The sequence below is a fragment of the Eleutherodactylus coqui genome, chromosome 3 (genome assembly GCF_035609145.1).
Source record: "Eleutherodactylus coqui strain aEleCoq1 chromosome 3, aEleCoq1.hap1, whole genome shotgun sequence".
NCBI lineage: Eukaryota > Metazoa > Chordata > Amphibia > Anura > Eleutherodactylidae > Eleutherodactylus > Eleutherodactylus coqui.
The window spans coordinates 92,989,074-93,004,963 of NC_089839.1; positions in this window are offsets into that span (position 1 = coordinate 92,989,074).

The window sequence follows — 15,890 nt, forward strand, 5'->3', positions numbered from 1 at the left end:
TGAAGCGAAAGGATTCTATTGCAACTCAAGGCCTAATGAAGGCTCCCAGTACTTCTATGGTTTAGTCCTATTAATCCATGCCCATGGCAGTACAGTACATTATAGGTACAATACACTACAATATTGAAGTACAGGAGTATAACAGACAAGTGATTCCAAGTTCAGGTCCCCTAGTAGGCCTAAAAAAATTCGCATTATTTTTTCCTTTTTCTTTTCTTTTTTAATAAATAAAGAATACAAAATTTTGAAATTAAAAGAGTAAAATTAAGTATAATAAAATGTAAAAAAAAATATTAAAAGTGTGAAGAAACCCTTTAAAAACCCCCCATAAAAATCCAAATAAAAAGATAAATGTAAATTGATATTGATGTGTCCATAAAATTCTTAACTAAAAATATTGCATTATTTATCCCAGATGGTGAATTCAAAATTTAAAAAATCAAGTGCTAGAATAGCATTTTTTTTAACCTCGTCTACCTAAAAAATTGAATAAAAACTGATCAAAAAGCTATATGCACCCAAAAATGCTACCAAGGAAACCCACAGCTCACCCCATAAAAAACAAGCCACTTGTCTAATAGATCAAAAAATAAAAAATGGAAAGGTCTTAGAAAATGACATAAAAGCATTTTCTTATAAAAGGTTTTTATTAATTTTTTAAAAATAGTAAAATATAAAAAAACTAAATATATTTTGTATCATCGAAGTCATGCTGATCCACATAATAAAGTGAACATATATATCTATTTGTATAAACTTGTGTTATTTTCTATTTAGCAAATACAGATCCATGTTTTGAACAACAGAAAACTATACCAAAGAATTTAAATACGGATTGAATATGGTTGCAATATGGATGCATCCATATTTTAATCACTCTCCATAGACTTCAATGGGCAACTAATATGTGTAAAATAGATGAAAATAGCGCAATGCAGTGCTTTTATTTCCCAGTCATTGTAACAAGGCTTGTATAAAAAGTCTGACTTTGGCTTGAAGGAATGCTGCCTTTCAATAGGTGGCACTGTGGAGGATTTCTTCCATCTCCCTTATTTGCATATTACCCAGAGGAGCATGCGTGGCCATTTGAGTCTCCTCACTTAGTTTATAATATAGCTGCTCTCCCTAAGGAGAAAAGGTAGCATTTCTGACCCCCATCCCAGGCCTCTCACTAGCAAAACCAGACTCCTACTTTACACTGATGAGGGGCAAAAACCCTGAAACAGCTGTATGTACATGGAGTCTGGCTTTGCTTTTATTTCCTGGTCATTGTAACAAGGCTTGCATAAAAAGTCTGACTTTGGCTTGAAGGAATGCTGCCTTTCAATAGGTGGCACTGTGGAGGATTTCTTCCATCTCCCTTATTTGCATATTACCCAGAATAGCGTGCATGGCCATTTGAGTCTCTTCACTTAGTTTATAATATAGCTGCTCTCCCTAAGGAGAAAATATAGCATTTCTGACCCCCCATCCCAGGCCTCTCACTAGCAAAACCAGACTCCTACTTTACACTGATGAGGGGCAAAAACCCTGAAACAGCTGTATGTACATGGAGTCTGGCTTTGCTTTTATTTCCCGGTCATTGTAACAAGGCTTGTATAAAAAGTCTGACTTTCAATAGGTGGCACTGTGGAGGATTTCTTCCATCTCCCTTATTTGCATTTTACCCAGAGGAGCGTGCGTGGTCATTTGAGTCTCCTCACTTAGTTTATAATATAGCTGCTCTCCCTAAGGAGAAAAGATAGCATTTCTGACCCCCATCCCAGGCCTCTCACTAGCAAAGCTAGACTCCTACCTTACACTGATGAGGGGCAAAAACCCTGAAATAGCTGTATGTACATGGAGTCTGGGTTTGCTTTTATTTCCTGGTCATTGTAACAAGGCTTGCATAAAAAGTCTGACTTTGGCTTGAAGGAATGCTGCCTTTCAATAGGTGGCGCTGTGGGGGATTTCTTCCATCTCCCTTATTTGTGTTTTTCGAATACATGTGTATTTTGCATGCCCATGTACATAGATTCATAGATTTTTCATTAGTTTTGCATTAAAGTCTGCAAAACACAAGCTAAGAGCTTATTCAGACAAGCATGAGCTCAACTACACTCGGCAGCACGGAGGGGAATGAGGGGAATTTCATTTCCTTGGCAGACTTTTGAAACTCCGTGTCAGAGCGCAGGAGTGTGAAAGTAACCAGAGAAAGACAGATGCTGCCCGATCAATGCTGCAGGTAGTATTCACTATATGTGGGAAAGATAGGGCAGTTCCTAACTTTTCTCAGCTGTACAATTAACGGGCAAAAATTTCGATAGTGAAAACAAAAGCACTAAAATCCTATTTAAATCAGTGGTTTGGTTTTGTCCCGTTACGCAGCCATGATTATCACGGCTGCATAAAGGGATAAAACCACTTTTATCTAAATCCGCCTTCAGGGCAAAAACACAGGAGAGCATGAACTAATACACTCGCTGCTGCGGCGCTTAATAGTGTATGATCCGGTGGGGTTCGTTTTTTTTTCCTGACTATTCAAACTCCTGTCTAGTGTACCTGTTTTTTTGCATGCAGTATTAACTATGTGTGAGAAAGATAGTGCAAGTCCTATCTTTTCTTGCTCGTAATAATGACGCTCGGAAATTCTGATAGTGAAAAACTAAACCATTTTCAAGGCCATATAACAGGGTTAAAACACACCCATCTGTTAAAGACTGCATCCGCACAGGCTACAAAATCTCGCTACAAGATATCACTCATGCGAAAGAACCCATTGGAAACCATGGGCTTCACATTGTAGCAATGATTTTGTAGCAAGATTTTGTAGCCCGTGCGGATGCAGCCTTAACCCTAAATAAAGATATGACACGCTCGTCTGAAAGAAGCCTAAAACAAAAGAAATCAACAGAGAAATAAAATGTAAGCATATAATTGACCTTTCAATGCATAGAAATGTAGATCCGTTAAAAATAATTAATACTTTTTAATGTATTGATGTTGAGAGAAAGTTGGAAAAAATGTGATCCTAAAATGCTTGTATCATACTATTTCTTTGCGTTTTATTACTATACTTAAAAAAATGACGATATTGAAAGGGTTAGAAAACTCATTAGAGTTGCCGTCTCTTAAGCTGGCCAGACACATTAGATGAACCTATCGGATCTAAATGAAATTTCAGTGTCATTAGCCGATGATCCATCATGCTCAATCTTTTGCTGTCATGCGAGATAATAGGTATAAGATCTATTAGCTAAACAAGGGAGCTATCTCATGTGTATGGTCAGCATTAAACAAAGAAGCCTTTTGGTTCCTACATCTATGTATTGGATTTCCCAAAAGTCTTAACTAAAAACAAGACTTATAATACCTCTATTAACGTTCCTCTGTTAAGGTATCTAACTATGTTTTCAGTGGAATAATTGTCGCACAAGGTTCATTCCAACAAATGAAAATGAGCAATAATCGTCCCGTTTAAATGAAAAAAATATGTATTTACTATTCATTCAGTCAGCATAAAGAACTTTGTTGGATAGTGGGATTCTCGCTTTGTGTAAATGCTCCCCGCTCAGCGCTTTACATACAATGTGAAAAAATGAGCAACAAGCCCGCGATCAAGTGGTGAACCCTGCCTGTGTAAATACTCTGAACAAGCACTAAAGACCTTAGCGGTGATGTCAGCACTTGTGAAGTCGTTTAGACGACTGTCGTCCCGTCTAATTGGGATATTACAAGCTAACATTTGTTGTCTATCTATCTAGTTAAATATACTTAGTGAGTTTGCTGACGTCTTTTCTCAGGAAGGCGCAGAGAGGTTGCTGCTTCATAAAGAAGGGGATTGTTCTATAGACAGTTCTATAGACTGTAAGTTGTTGAAAAGTCATATGTATAACCTAATATTCAGGATAGTCTGAATAAATGGCATATACATTCATCTAACTCTCTGCTAGCTGTCGTTTTTTTGCTTGTTAAAAAAAGGATGTGGGTTTGCAGCCTTGTCTAGATTTCAGGGAGCTCAATAAAATCACTATGCAAAACCCATACCCTTTGCCACTCATCCCGGACCTGTTTAGTCAATTGAATGGTGCCAACTGGTTTTCAAAGTTGGATTTACTTGGAGCATATAATTTATTTCGGGTCAAAAAGGATGAAGAGTGGAAAATGGACTTTAACACTCCTGAGGGACATTTTGAGAAACTGGTGATGCCCTTTGGTCTGACAAATACTCCAGGCTCTTATCAATGAAATACTTTACAAGCTTATTGGCCATTTCGTACTAGTTTATCTTGATGAAATTCTTATCCTTTCACCTGATTATGACTCTCATGTTTTGCATGTTCATTAACTACTATAAAAAAATGCAAGAGAATGATTTATTTGTTAGAAAAGAAAAATGTGTCTTTGTCATTAAAAGATTACGTTTTTGGGTCATATTGTCACCCTGAAGAGTTTCAAGATGGATCCAGTAAAGGTCTTTACTGTGTGGTACTGCGTACAGCCAAAAAACGTGAAAGGCCTCCAGAGGACTAATTACTACCGATGATTTACTCTGGGATTTTTGGAGGTGGTTAAACTTCTTACGGGCATGACGAAGAAGGGTTGTTTTCCTTCTAAATGGCATTCAAAAGCACTGCAATCTTTTCAGGCTTTGAAGAAATGTGTTACAACAGCTCCAGTTCTGCTGGCTCCTGTGCTGTTAATGGGCAAAATCCTTCATTGCCGGTCATGTGTTCTTTCTTCAGCGCTGCGGGAAGTCGTCCGTCTTGAAGTACCGCCGTCTTCTTCCTGCAGTAAGGGCTCAGTCACACAGGCGCATCGGTGCCGGTGTACGGGTGCTGATGCACCCGTTTGACTAAGCCCTTATGGACATTCCTACTACTGATAACAAGAATAACTAAAAATAACCAAAATTTGGGCTTTACAAGATAGTGAAGTATTTTGCTAAAAAAATGGATGGATGATGTAGTTGATATAGTTAGACAGTTGCAAGCTTCTACTGTCTGTATAATCACAATCTGGAACCAAGGTACAATAGTCTCAAATGAATTAGTGAAGCATAGTCACCTATAAATGGAGCATGAATGCATAAGTATCTGCCACAGTGTTGTTTGAGACTATTAACCTTCTGTTGCTGATTAAATATTACTGCTTATATAACCTAATGTAAAAATACCAGACATACAAAGTTTATAGGTCTCAGCAGTGTAAATCTAACCTTTAAATCACTGCTATTAAGCTAATATTATATCACTTAGTCTCTCGCCTACTGGAAAAAAAAATAGCAACAAATAATGAAAACATTGTTATCCATGCTTAACTACTTAATTTGCTAAAGGTAAATAACATAGCGGTGATACAGTACCCATAGAGATATATGCAAAATCAGCTGTATGTATTGCTTTTGGCAGGACTGACCAACTATCTTATGTTTATGAGAGTATGCCAACTTTGTCAACATATGATGATGAGGCAACATGCCCAATCCTTTGATCTCACAGGGAATAAGCTGCCGCCAGAGGTGTTTGCCAGCACCTTATACCCTACTCCTTATTGAACACAGGAATGCTCAGCTAAACTGACCACACATGTGTATGAGATAGGGAGGAACAGCAGTTTGCCAAATGTGGCCACCTTTAAGTTCATCTGAGTTTTCAGCAAGCTTTTAAAATATAACAGATTTTCCTTACCCACTGACTTGCTGCTGTTTGCAGTCTGTTTCATGTTTGTAAGTTCTGATTTTCAAGTGGTATTCCTAATTTTTCTGTTGACCTGATGTTTGCAATCCATTTTTAGGCAGTGGGCATGTAGCAAGCCTAGCATTCTGCCAGTAGTTCACTGTTCTGCACTTCCTTGCACTGACTTCCAATGCTGCATGGCATAGTCTGTGGTCCAATCAGCGGGGGGGGGGGGCAGCATCTGAATGCCCACACTTCTGCTGTTCCAGGACAATTCTGGAATTCTGGTCAAATGGTGAGTAAAGCCAATGTAATAGGAGAGGCTGAGATTGTAGATATCATTATCGCAATGTCTGCAGATCTGTCAGTCTGCATCATTTTAGTGCACAGGGGTGCCCCTGAAGATAGCTCATCCACTCATTGCTAAGAAAATGTCCAAGTTACCACAGAAGCTCTGTACCTAATAGCAGACAGTGGATTACAGAAAAGGTGGAAGGGAAAGTCCTAATAGCAGCCACTTCAAACGTCATTGGTATTGGTAAAGCAACAACATTTTTAATCCAATTATATTACAGAAATGATGAAAATAACACAAGCTAGAATACCAGCTGTTTTTTTCCCGCATGGAGCTCTTAACGATAGCTCCGAGAACAAAGCAGCTCCTACTGTCTCAGAGCTATCAGCTCAGCGGGTTACCAGCTAACAGATCTGAGAACAAAGCAGCTGTTTGCATATACAAAGCAGCTGCTGTTCTCGGTGCTGTCAGCGGTATCCCACTCCGCCTGCATTTAACTCTTAAATAGCTAATTAGCTACTTAAAAGTTTATGCAAAGATGATCTCTCAAAACTGTCACAAACTGTTGTTTAAGCGATATTTGAGCAATCATCTTTCAGTGTAAATGGGCCTTAACAGTGACCTCCATTAGTACATCATTTTAATGATCATTCTAATGATCATCTCACTCCCACAAACATATTGTACAGTTGCATTATGGAGATAGACTACAAGAAATGTTGAGTCAATGTTTAGAAAGAAATAACCTGAAGTCTGTTCAAATACATTGCATTGTTTTCAAGCCATGCTGGTCTGTAGGTGAGTGTTATTCAAATTATTGTAGATAATCTTTTAATGCCACATAGTAAAAATTCAACAGATGAAATATAAAGAGGACCCCAAGGGAATATATATAGATCGTTTTCCTTGTTCTCTCTTGAGACAAGCGTTCTAAAGGTGCCTTTAGCCTTCTACATGAGTTTAGCTTTCATGTATAGCTTTGTAGTTGTTGACAACCAGGTTTATTTTCCAGTTGTAGGCCTCACACTTGATGTCTTAATCAAAGCATTCAAATGCCTTTTGGAATTATATTCTAACATGGCTCCATGCCAGCTCCAACCTAGTTTATTGTTAATGTTTTCATGAAAGCATTTTCCCATCTCAATTTGCAGATGCAACACTCCAATACTTTGTCCAACAAGTGTCACAATCAACACCTCACTTCACTTTTCAAACAGATATATGTTGTTAATATGAAAATAAGAAGTAATACAAAATACATAAGGTTAATATAACGTAAAGGAAACAAACTGGTTCTGAAGACTTGTTTAAAGAAATATCCCAAATTTTGTAAAAAAATTGTCAGAGAAAAGAGGAGCGGATGTGCGGCTAGTACTGTTATAAGAGGGTATTGTGGTGTTTGCATTATTGTGGGGGTGCACTGTTATGGGAGACACTGTGTAGCTGTCACTGTTCTGTATCAAATCCGCTGCTCGTACTCCAATTGTAGTTTAGTATAAGTTCTTTTTGACTTCTCTTCTTTTCCCATGAGCCCAAATTTATTAATGTTACAGTGTGTGCATTTATCTCCTGTGATCCCTGCTTTGCTTTTTTCCAATTGGTGTGAATAGTCAGTCGAGATAAGCAAATGACCACCCCTGCAGCAAACTGGCCATGACTAAAGGTCCATTTAGACACAACAATTATCGCTCAGAATTTGCTTAAAAGCCGTCTTTTGAGCGATAATCGTTGTGTGCAACTGCACTTACATCGTGCGGTTTTCATTATCACGTCACTCATCGTTGTTTTTCAGCATGCTGAAAGAAGACGATGAGCCTTATCAGGGATTCACATGGGGATACAGCTGATACAATTGTTTCAGCTGTATCCGGCTCCCTGGGTATGAAGAACAGGGCAGCCCAGCTCTGTTCTCCATACCCAGCACGGGGCACTCGGCTCTATAACAGCCGGGTGCTCCGTGCAGAAAACATCTCAATGCAGAAGACAAGCGGGGTCACCCCGCCTGTCTTCTGCATCCTCCGCTCGAAGCGCTCGGCTGTATAACAGCCGGTGCTCAGAGCAGGAAAACAGCTGCATGCAGAAGACAAGCGGGGACACCCCGCTTGTCTTCTGCATCCTCTGCTGGCAACGCAAGGTGATCACTCACCTTGAGCGATCATCTTGCGCTGTAAATGACACAACGATGATCTCTCAAAAGTCGCTTGAGCAACATCTTTTGAGCGATTATCGTTGTGTCTAAATGGGCCTTAAAGCCACTTTATTCTATTTGGGATGGTGTCACAGTGATTGGATCATCACCCTTCAAACATTGATTGCATAACTCAGCAATATAATTCCCATGTTTGTAACAAGACAATTTTTTCTATCCTGTGCTAGTTCTCCAACTATTGTGCTATTTTTTTTTCAATTCCAAGAATTTTATTGGATTTTTCAAAAATAAAAGTTGCTAAGTCTTATGAAAAAAGAGAGTATATGATCTTACATATTATACGCCAGTGTATTGTTTTCTAATCCATGAGAAGCAGAGACTCTGGCACATTATTCTACTTTTTTTTGTCAACAAATATTTTATTGGATTTTCTAACAGGAAATAAGACAACATGTAAATTACATATTGCAAAATTTACCCAGTGCATAGGGTGTACAATACACAATTTAAAGCCCACAACTTTAGTATAGATAATCAAGTAAGTCAACATGTGGTTCACATTCCAATATATAATGGGAACTGGGTATGGTGTTGGCTGGATAACTTGTTTGAATCTGAACTACTATTGAATCTACTATTCAAGAGAGGAGATAAAAGGAAAAAGAAAGGAAAAAGAAGGGAAAAAGGATCCACAAGTAATACGGCCTCTAACAATGGGTTACTCAGTCTTGGTGGTCCACCTAATAACTCAGCTGCATTATTACATTATTATAATCAATACCTAAATCAGCTTATGCCTAAAACAACTATGCCCAAGGATATATTTTCTTTTGTACTCAATTGATTCAATTTTTGAGGCAGGAAATTAACATGAGTATCCTGAGAAAAGAAGCCACTTTGCCCAGTAGTTTTTAAATTTTCCCAATTGGCCAAATCTGTTTGCATTTAGGTGTTCCATTACACAGTTATGTTGGACTCCAAGAAAGATCTTAGTCAATTTGGGGACCTATGGGGTTTTCCATTTTTTAGCTACGGAAGATCTAGTCATTGCCAGCACGCCTGATTTCCGTGGTTATATAAAAAGATTTCATATTTTGTGAGCAAGGCTGTAGTCGAGGGATCTAATGTTGAGAGAAAAAGTTGTATCTGTAAGTATCTATAAATTATTCTACTTTTTGCATTATTAGACTATAGAACAGAGAGCTTCCTTTTCTGTCGGACACATTTCATTTGAGAATTTTACAGATGATGGCTCAGCCTGTAGCACAGCTCATTTTATATATATATATATATATATATATATATATATATATATAATATAGTAGCAGCACTGTCCCTCATGTGGCCTGACCATTAGGGGGCCTAATTAGGCATCTTTCAGTTAAGGCCCATTTACACACACTGATTATCGCTCAAAATTTATTTAAACATGTAAAAAGCGTTACATGTATAGATATGAAGCTATCTTGCACTATTTGTTCACTTGTTATTTATTAGAGATGAGCGAGCACCAAAATGCTCGGGTGCTCGTTACTCGGGACGAAATTATCGCGATGCTCGAGGGTTCGTTTCGAGTAACGAACCCCATTGAAGTCAATGGGCGACCGGAGCATTTTTGTATTTCGCCGATGCTTGCTAAGGTTTTCATGTGTGAAAATCTGGGCAATTCAAGAAAGTGATGGGAACGACACAGAAACGGATAGGGCAGGCGAGGGGCTACATGTTGGGCTGCATCTCAAGTTCACAGGTCCCACTATTAAGCCACAATACCGGCAAGAGTGCCCCCCCCCCCCCTCCCAACAACTTTTACTTCTGAAAAGCCCTCATTAGCAATGCACACCTTAGCTAAGCACCACACTACCTCCAACAAAGCACAATCACTGCCTGCATGACACTCCGCTGCCACTTCTCCTGGGTTACATGCTGCCCAACCCCCCCCCCCCCCGCACGACCCAGTGTCCACAGCGCACACCAAACTGTCCCTGCCCAGCCTTCAGCTGCCCTCATGCCACACCACCCTCATGTCTATGTATAAGTGCGTCTGCCACAGGAAAAGCAGGCACACACTGCAGAGGGTTGGCATGGCTAGGCAGCGACCCCGCCATAAAAGGGGCGGGCTGATAGTCCACAATGCTGTACAGAAGCAATGAGAAATCCAATCCTGTGCCACCTCCATCTGGAGCTGCACACGTGGGCATAGCAATGGGGAACCTATGTGCCACACACTATTCATTCTGTCAAGGTGTCTGCACGCCCCAGTCAGACCGCGTTTTTTTTATAAATAGTCACAGGCAGGTACAACTCCGCAATAGGAATTCCGTGTGCACCCACAGCATGGGTGGCTCCCTGGAACCCACCGGTGGTACATAGAAATATCCCATTGCATTGCCCAACACAGCTGAGGTAGTAATGTCGTGCTTAATGCAGGTGGGCTTCGGCCCACACTGCATGCCCCAGTCTGACTGGGGTTCTTTTCAAGTGTACAGATGTAGTAAAAACTCCGTGTGCACCTACAGCATGGGTGGGTGCCAGGAAGCCACCGGCGGTACATAGAAATATCCCATTGCATTGCCCAACACAGCTGAGGTAGTAATGTCGTGCTTAATGCAGGTGGGCTTCGGCCCACACTGCATGCCCCAGTCAGACTGGGGTTCTTTTCAAGTGTACAGATGTAGTAAAAACTCTGTGTGCACCTACAGCATGGGTGGGTGCCAGGAAGCCACCGGCAGTACATAGAAATATCCCATTGCATTGCCCAACACAGCTGAGGTAGTAATGTCGTGCTTAATGCAGGTGGGCTTCGGCCCACACTGCATGCCCCAGTCTGACTGGGGTTCTTTTCAAGTGTACAGATGTTGTAAAAACTCCGTGTGCACCTACAGCATGGGTGGCTCCCTGGAACCCACCGGCGGTACATAGAAATATCCCATTGCATTGCCCAACACAGCTGAGGTAGTAATGTCGTGCTTAATGCAGGTGGGCTTCGGCCCACACTGCATGCCCCAGTCAGACTGGGGTTCTTTTCAAGTGTACAGATGTAGTAAAAACTCCGTGTGCACCTACAGCATGGGTGGCTCCCTGGAACCCACCGGCGGTACATAGAAATATCCCATTGCATTGCCCAACACAGCTGAGGTAGTAATGTTGTGCTTAATGCAGGTGGGCTAAAAATTTATTTGATTACACTGTAGGCGAGGGCCCACAAAAATTGCTGTATCAACAGTACTAATGTACCTGAAAAAAATTGGCCATGGCCAACCAAGAGGGCAGGTGAAACCCATTAATCGCTTTGGTTAATGTGGCTTAAGTGGTAACTAGGCCTGGAGGCAGCCCAGTTTAACGAAAAATTGGTTGAAGTTAAAGTTCCAACGCTTTTCAGAGCATTGAAACATCTAAAAATGGTTTAGAAAAATTATGAGTGAGCCTTGTGGCCCTAAGAAAAATTACCCGTTCAGCGTGATTACGTGAGGTTTCAGGAGGAGGAGCAGGAGGAGGAGGAGGAATATTAGACACAGATTGATGAAGCAGAAATGTCCCCGTTTTGGATGGTGAGAGAGAACGTAGCTTCCATCCGCGGGTGCAGCCTACGTATTGCTTACGTATAGCTGCTGTCCGCTGGTGGAGAAGAGAAGTCTGGGGAAATCCAGGCTTTGTTCATCTTGATGAGTGTTAGCCTGTCGGCACTGTCGGTTGACAGGCGGGTACGCTTATCTGTGATGATTCCCCCAGCCGCACTAAACACCCTCTCCGACAAGACGCTAGCCGCAGGACAAGCAAGCACCTCCAGGGCATACAGCGCTAGTTCAGGCCACGTGTCCAGCTTCGACACCCAGTAGTTGTAGGGGGCAGAGGCGTCACCGAGGACGGTCGTGCGATCGGCTACGTACTCCCTCACCATCCTTTTACAGTGCTCCCGCCGACTCAGCCTTGACTGGGGAGCGGTGACACAGTCTTGCTGGGGAGCCATAAAGCTGGCCAGGCCCTTAAAGACTGTTGCACTGTCTGGGCTGTACATGCTGCTCGATCTACGCACCTCCCCTGCTACCTGGCCCTCGGAACTGCGCCTTCTGCCACTAGCGCTGTCGGATGGGAATTTTACCATCAGCTTGTCCGCCAGGGTCCTGTGGTATAGCAACACTCTCGAACCCCTTTCCTCTTCGGGAATCAGAGTGGGAAGGTTCTCCTTATAGCGTGGGTCGAGCAGTGTGTACACCCAGTAATCCGTAGTGGCCAGATTGCGTTGAATGCGAGGGTCACGAGAAAGGCATCCTAACATGAAGTCAGCCATGTGTGCCATGGTACCTGTACGCAACACATGGCTGTCTGCACTAGGAAGATCACTTTCAGGATCCTCCTCCTCCTCCTCCTCCTCAGGCCATACACGCTGAAATGATGACAGGCAAGCAGCATGGGTACCGTCAGCAGTGGGCCAAGCTGTCTCTTCCCCCTCCTCCTCATCCTCCTCATTCTCCTCCTCCTCCTCCTCCTGAACGCGCTGAGATATAGACAGGAGGGTGCTCTGACTATCCAGCGACATACTGTCTTCCCCCGGCTCTGTTTCCGAGCGCAAAGTGGCTGCCTTTATGGTTTGCAGGGAACTTCTCAAGATGCATAGCAGAGGAATGGTGACGCTAATGATTGCAGCATCGCCGCTCACCACCTGGGTAGACTGATCAAAGTTTCGAAGGACCTGGCAGATGTCTGCCAACCAGGCCCACTCTTCTGAAAAGAATTGAGGAGGCTGACTCCCACTGCGCCGCTCATGTTGGAGTTGGTATTCCACTATAGCTCTACGCTGCTCATAGAGCCTAGCCAACATGTGGAGCGTAGAGTTCCACCGTGTGGGCACGTCGCACAGCAGTCGGTGCACTGGCAGATTAAAGCGATGTTGCAGGGTGCGCAGGGTGGCAGCGTCCATGTGGGACTTGCGGAAATGTGCGCAGAGCCGGCGCACCTTTACGAGCAGGTCTGACAAGCGTGGGTAGCTTTTCAGAAAGCGCTGAACCACCAAATTAAAGACGTGGGCCAGGCATGGCACGTGCGTGAGGCTGCCGAGCTGCAGAGCCGCCACCAGGTTACGGCCGTTGTCACACACGACCATGCCCGGTTGGAGGCTCAGCGGCGCAAGCCAACGGTCGGTCTGCTCTGTCAGACCCTGCAGCAGTTCGTGGGCCGTGTGCCTCCTATCTCCTAAGCTGAGTAGTTTCAGCACGGCCTGCTGACGCTTGCCCACCGCTGTGCTGCCACACCGCGCGACACCGACTGCTGGTGACGTCCTGCTGCTGCTGACACATCTAGATTGCGAGACAGAGGTTGAGGAGGAGGAGGAGGAGGAGGAGGGTGGTTTAGTGGACGAGGCATACACCGCCGCAGAAACCACCACCGAGCTGGGGCCCGCAATTCTGGGGGTGGGTAGGACGTGAGCGGTCCCGGGCTCTGACTCTGTCCCAGCCTCCACTAAATTCACCCAATGTGCCGTCAGGGAGATGTAGTGGCCCTGCCCGCCTGTGCTTGTCCACATGTCCGTAGTTAAGTGGACCTTGCCACTAACCGCATTGGTGAGGGCGCGTACAATGTTGCGGGAGACGTGGTCGTGCAGGGCTGGGACGGCACATCGGGAAAAGTAGTGGTGACTGGGAACTGAGTAGCGCGGGGCCGCCGCCGCCATCATAGCTTTGAAGGACTCCGTTTCCACAACCCTATACGGCAGCATCTCAAGGCTGATAAATTTGGCTATGTGGACGGTTAAAGATTGAGCGTGCAGGTGCGTGGCGGCGTACTTGCGCTTGCGCTCCAACAGTTGCGCTAGCGACGGCTGGACTGTGCGGTGCGAGACATTGGTGGATGGGGCCGAGGACAGCGGAGGTGAGAGTGTGGGTGCAGGCCATGAGACGGTCGTGCCTGTGTCCTGAGAGGGAGGTTGGATCTCAGTGGAAGGTTGGGGCACAGGGGGAGAGGCAGCGGTGCAAACCGGAGGCGGTGAACGGCCTTCGTCCCACCTTGTGGGGTGCTTGGCCATCATATGTGTGCGCATGCTGGTGGTGGTGAGGCTGTTGGTGGTGGCTCCCCGGCTGATCTTGGCGCGACAAAGGTTGCACACCACTGTTCGTCGGTCGTCAGGCGTCTCTGTGAAAAACTGCCAGACCTTAGAGCACCTCGGCCTCTGCAGGGTGGCATGGCGCGAGGGTGTGCTTTGGGAAACACTTGGTGGATTATTCGGTCTGGCCCTGCCTCTACCCCTGGCCACCGCACTGCCTCTTGCAACCTGCCCTGCTGATGCCCTTGCCTCCCCCTCTGAAGACCTGTCCTCCTGAGTAAGCGTTGCACACCAGGTGGGGTCAGTCACCTCATCGTCCTGCTGCTCTTCCTCCGAATCCTCTGTGCGCTGCTCCCTTGGACTTACTGCCCTTACTACTACCTCACTGCAAGACAACTGTGTCTCATCGTCATCGTCCTCCTCACCCACAGAAAGTTGTTGAGACAGTTGGCGGAAGTCCCCAGCCTCTTCCCCCGGACCCCGGGAACTTTCGAATGGTTGGGCATCAGTGACGATAAACTCCTCTGGTGGGAGAGGAACCACTGCTGCCCAATCTGAGCAGGGGCCCGAGAACAGTTCCTGGGAGTCTTCCCGCTCCTGAGCATGTGTCATTGTAGTGGAGTGAGGAGGCTGGGAGGAAGGAGGAGCAGCAGACAGAGGATTCGGATTTGCAGCAGTGGACGGCGCAGAACTGTGGCTGGACGATAGGTTGCTCGAAGCACTTTCTGCCATCCAGGACAGGACCTGCTCACACTGCTCATTTTCTAATAAACGTCTCCCGCGTGGACCCATTAATTGGGCGATGAATGTGGGGACGCCAGAAACGTGCCTCTCTCCTAATCGCGCAGCAGTCGGCTGCGACACACCTGGATCAGGAGCTCGGCCTGTGCCCACACCCTCACTTGGCCCTCCGCGTCCTCGGCCACGTCCACGTCCACGTCCTCTAGGCTTACCCCTACCCCTCAGCATGCTGTATTACCAGTGATTTGATTTCCCAGGCAGGAAATAAATTGGCGCAAGCCTGCAGGCCAAATATAATGTTTTCGCTTTTTTGCAAAGGGAAGACCCCACTGCGTATATTCAATGAACAAGAAGTTTAATATCTGTGGTGTGGCCCTCAAAAAGTGTCACACAACTATAGTGTAGCAGAGTTATTAACTCTAGCAGAGCAGGTATTTGCCAGTCAGGAAAGACAATGGCGCTAGGCTGCAGTAAAGCGTAGCTGGTTGCGTCGGATTTTTGTACGTTGTCCACGCAGCACACACGTACACGCAGACCTTAGGACTGACACTGGCAGGCCAAATATAATTTTTTTCCTTTTTAGCTTAGGGAAGACCCCACTGCGTATATTCAATGAACAAGAAGTTTAATATCTGTGGTGTGGCCCTCAAAAAGTGTCACACAACTATAGTGTAGCAGAGTTATTAACTCTAGCAGAGCAGGTATTTGCCAGTCAGGAAAGACAAAGGCGCAAGCCTGCAGTAAACCGTAGCTGGTTGCGTCTGATTTTTGTACGTTGTACACGCAGCACACACGTACACGGAGACCTTAGGACTGACACAGGCAGGCCAAATATAATTTATTTTCCTTTTTTGCAAAGGGAAGCACCCACTGCGTATATTCAATGAACAAGAAGTTTAATATCTGTGGTGTGGCCCTCAAAAAGTGTCACACAAGTATAGTGTAGCAGAGTTATTAACTCTAGCAGAGCAGGTATTTGCCAGTCAGGAAAGACAATGGCGCTAGGCTGCA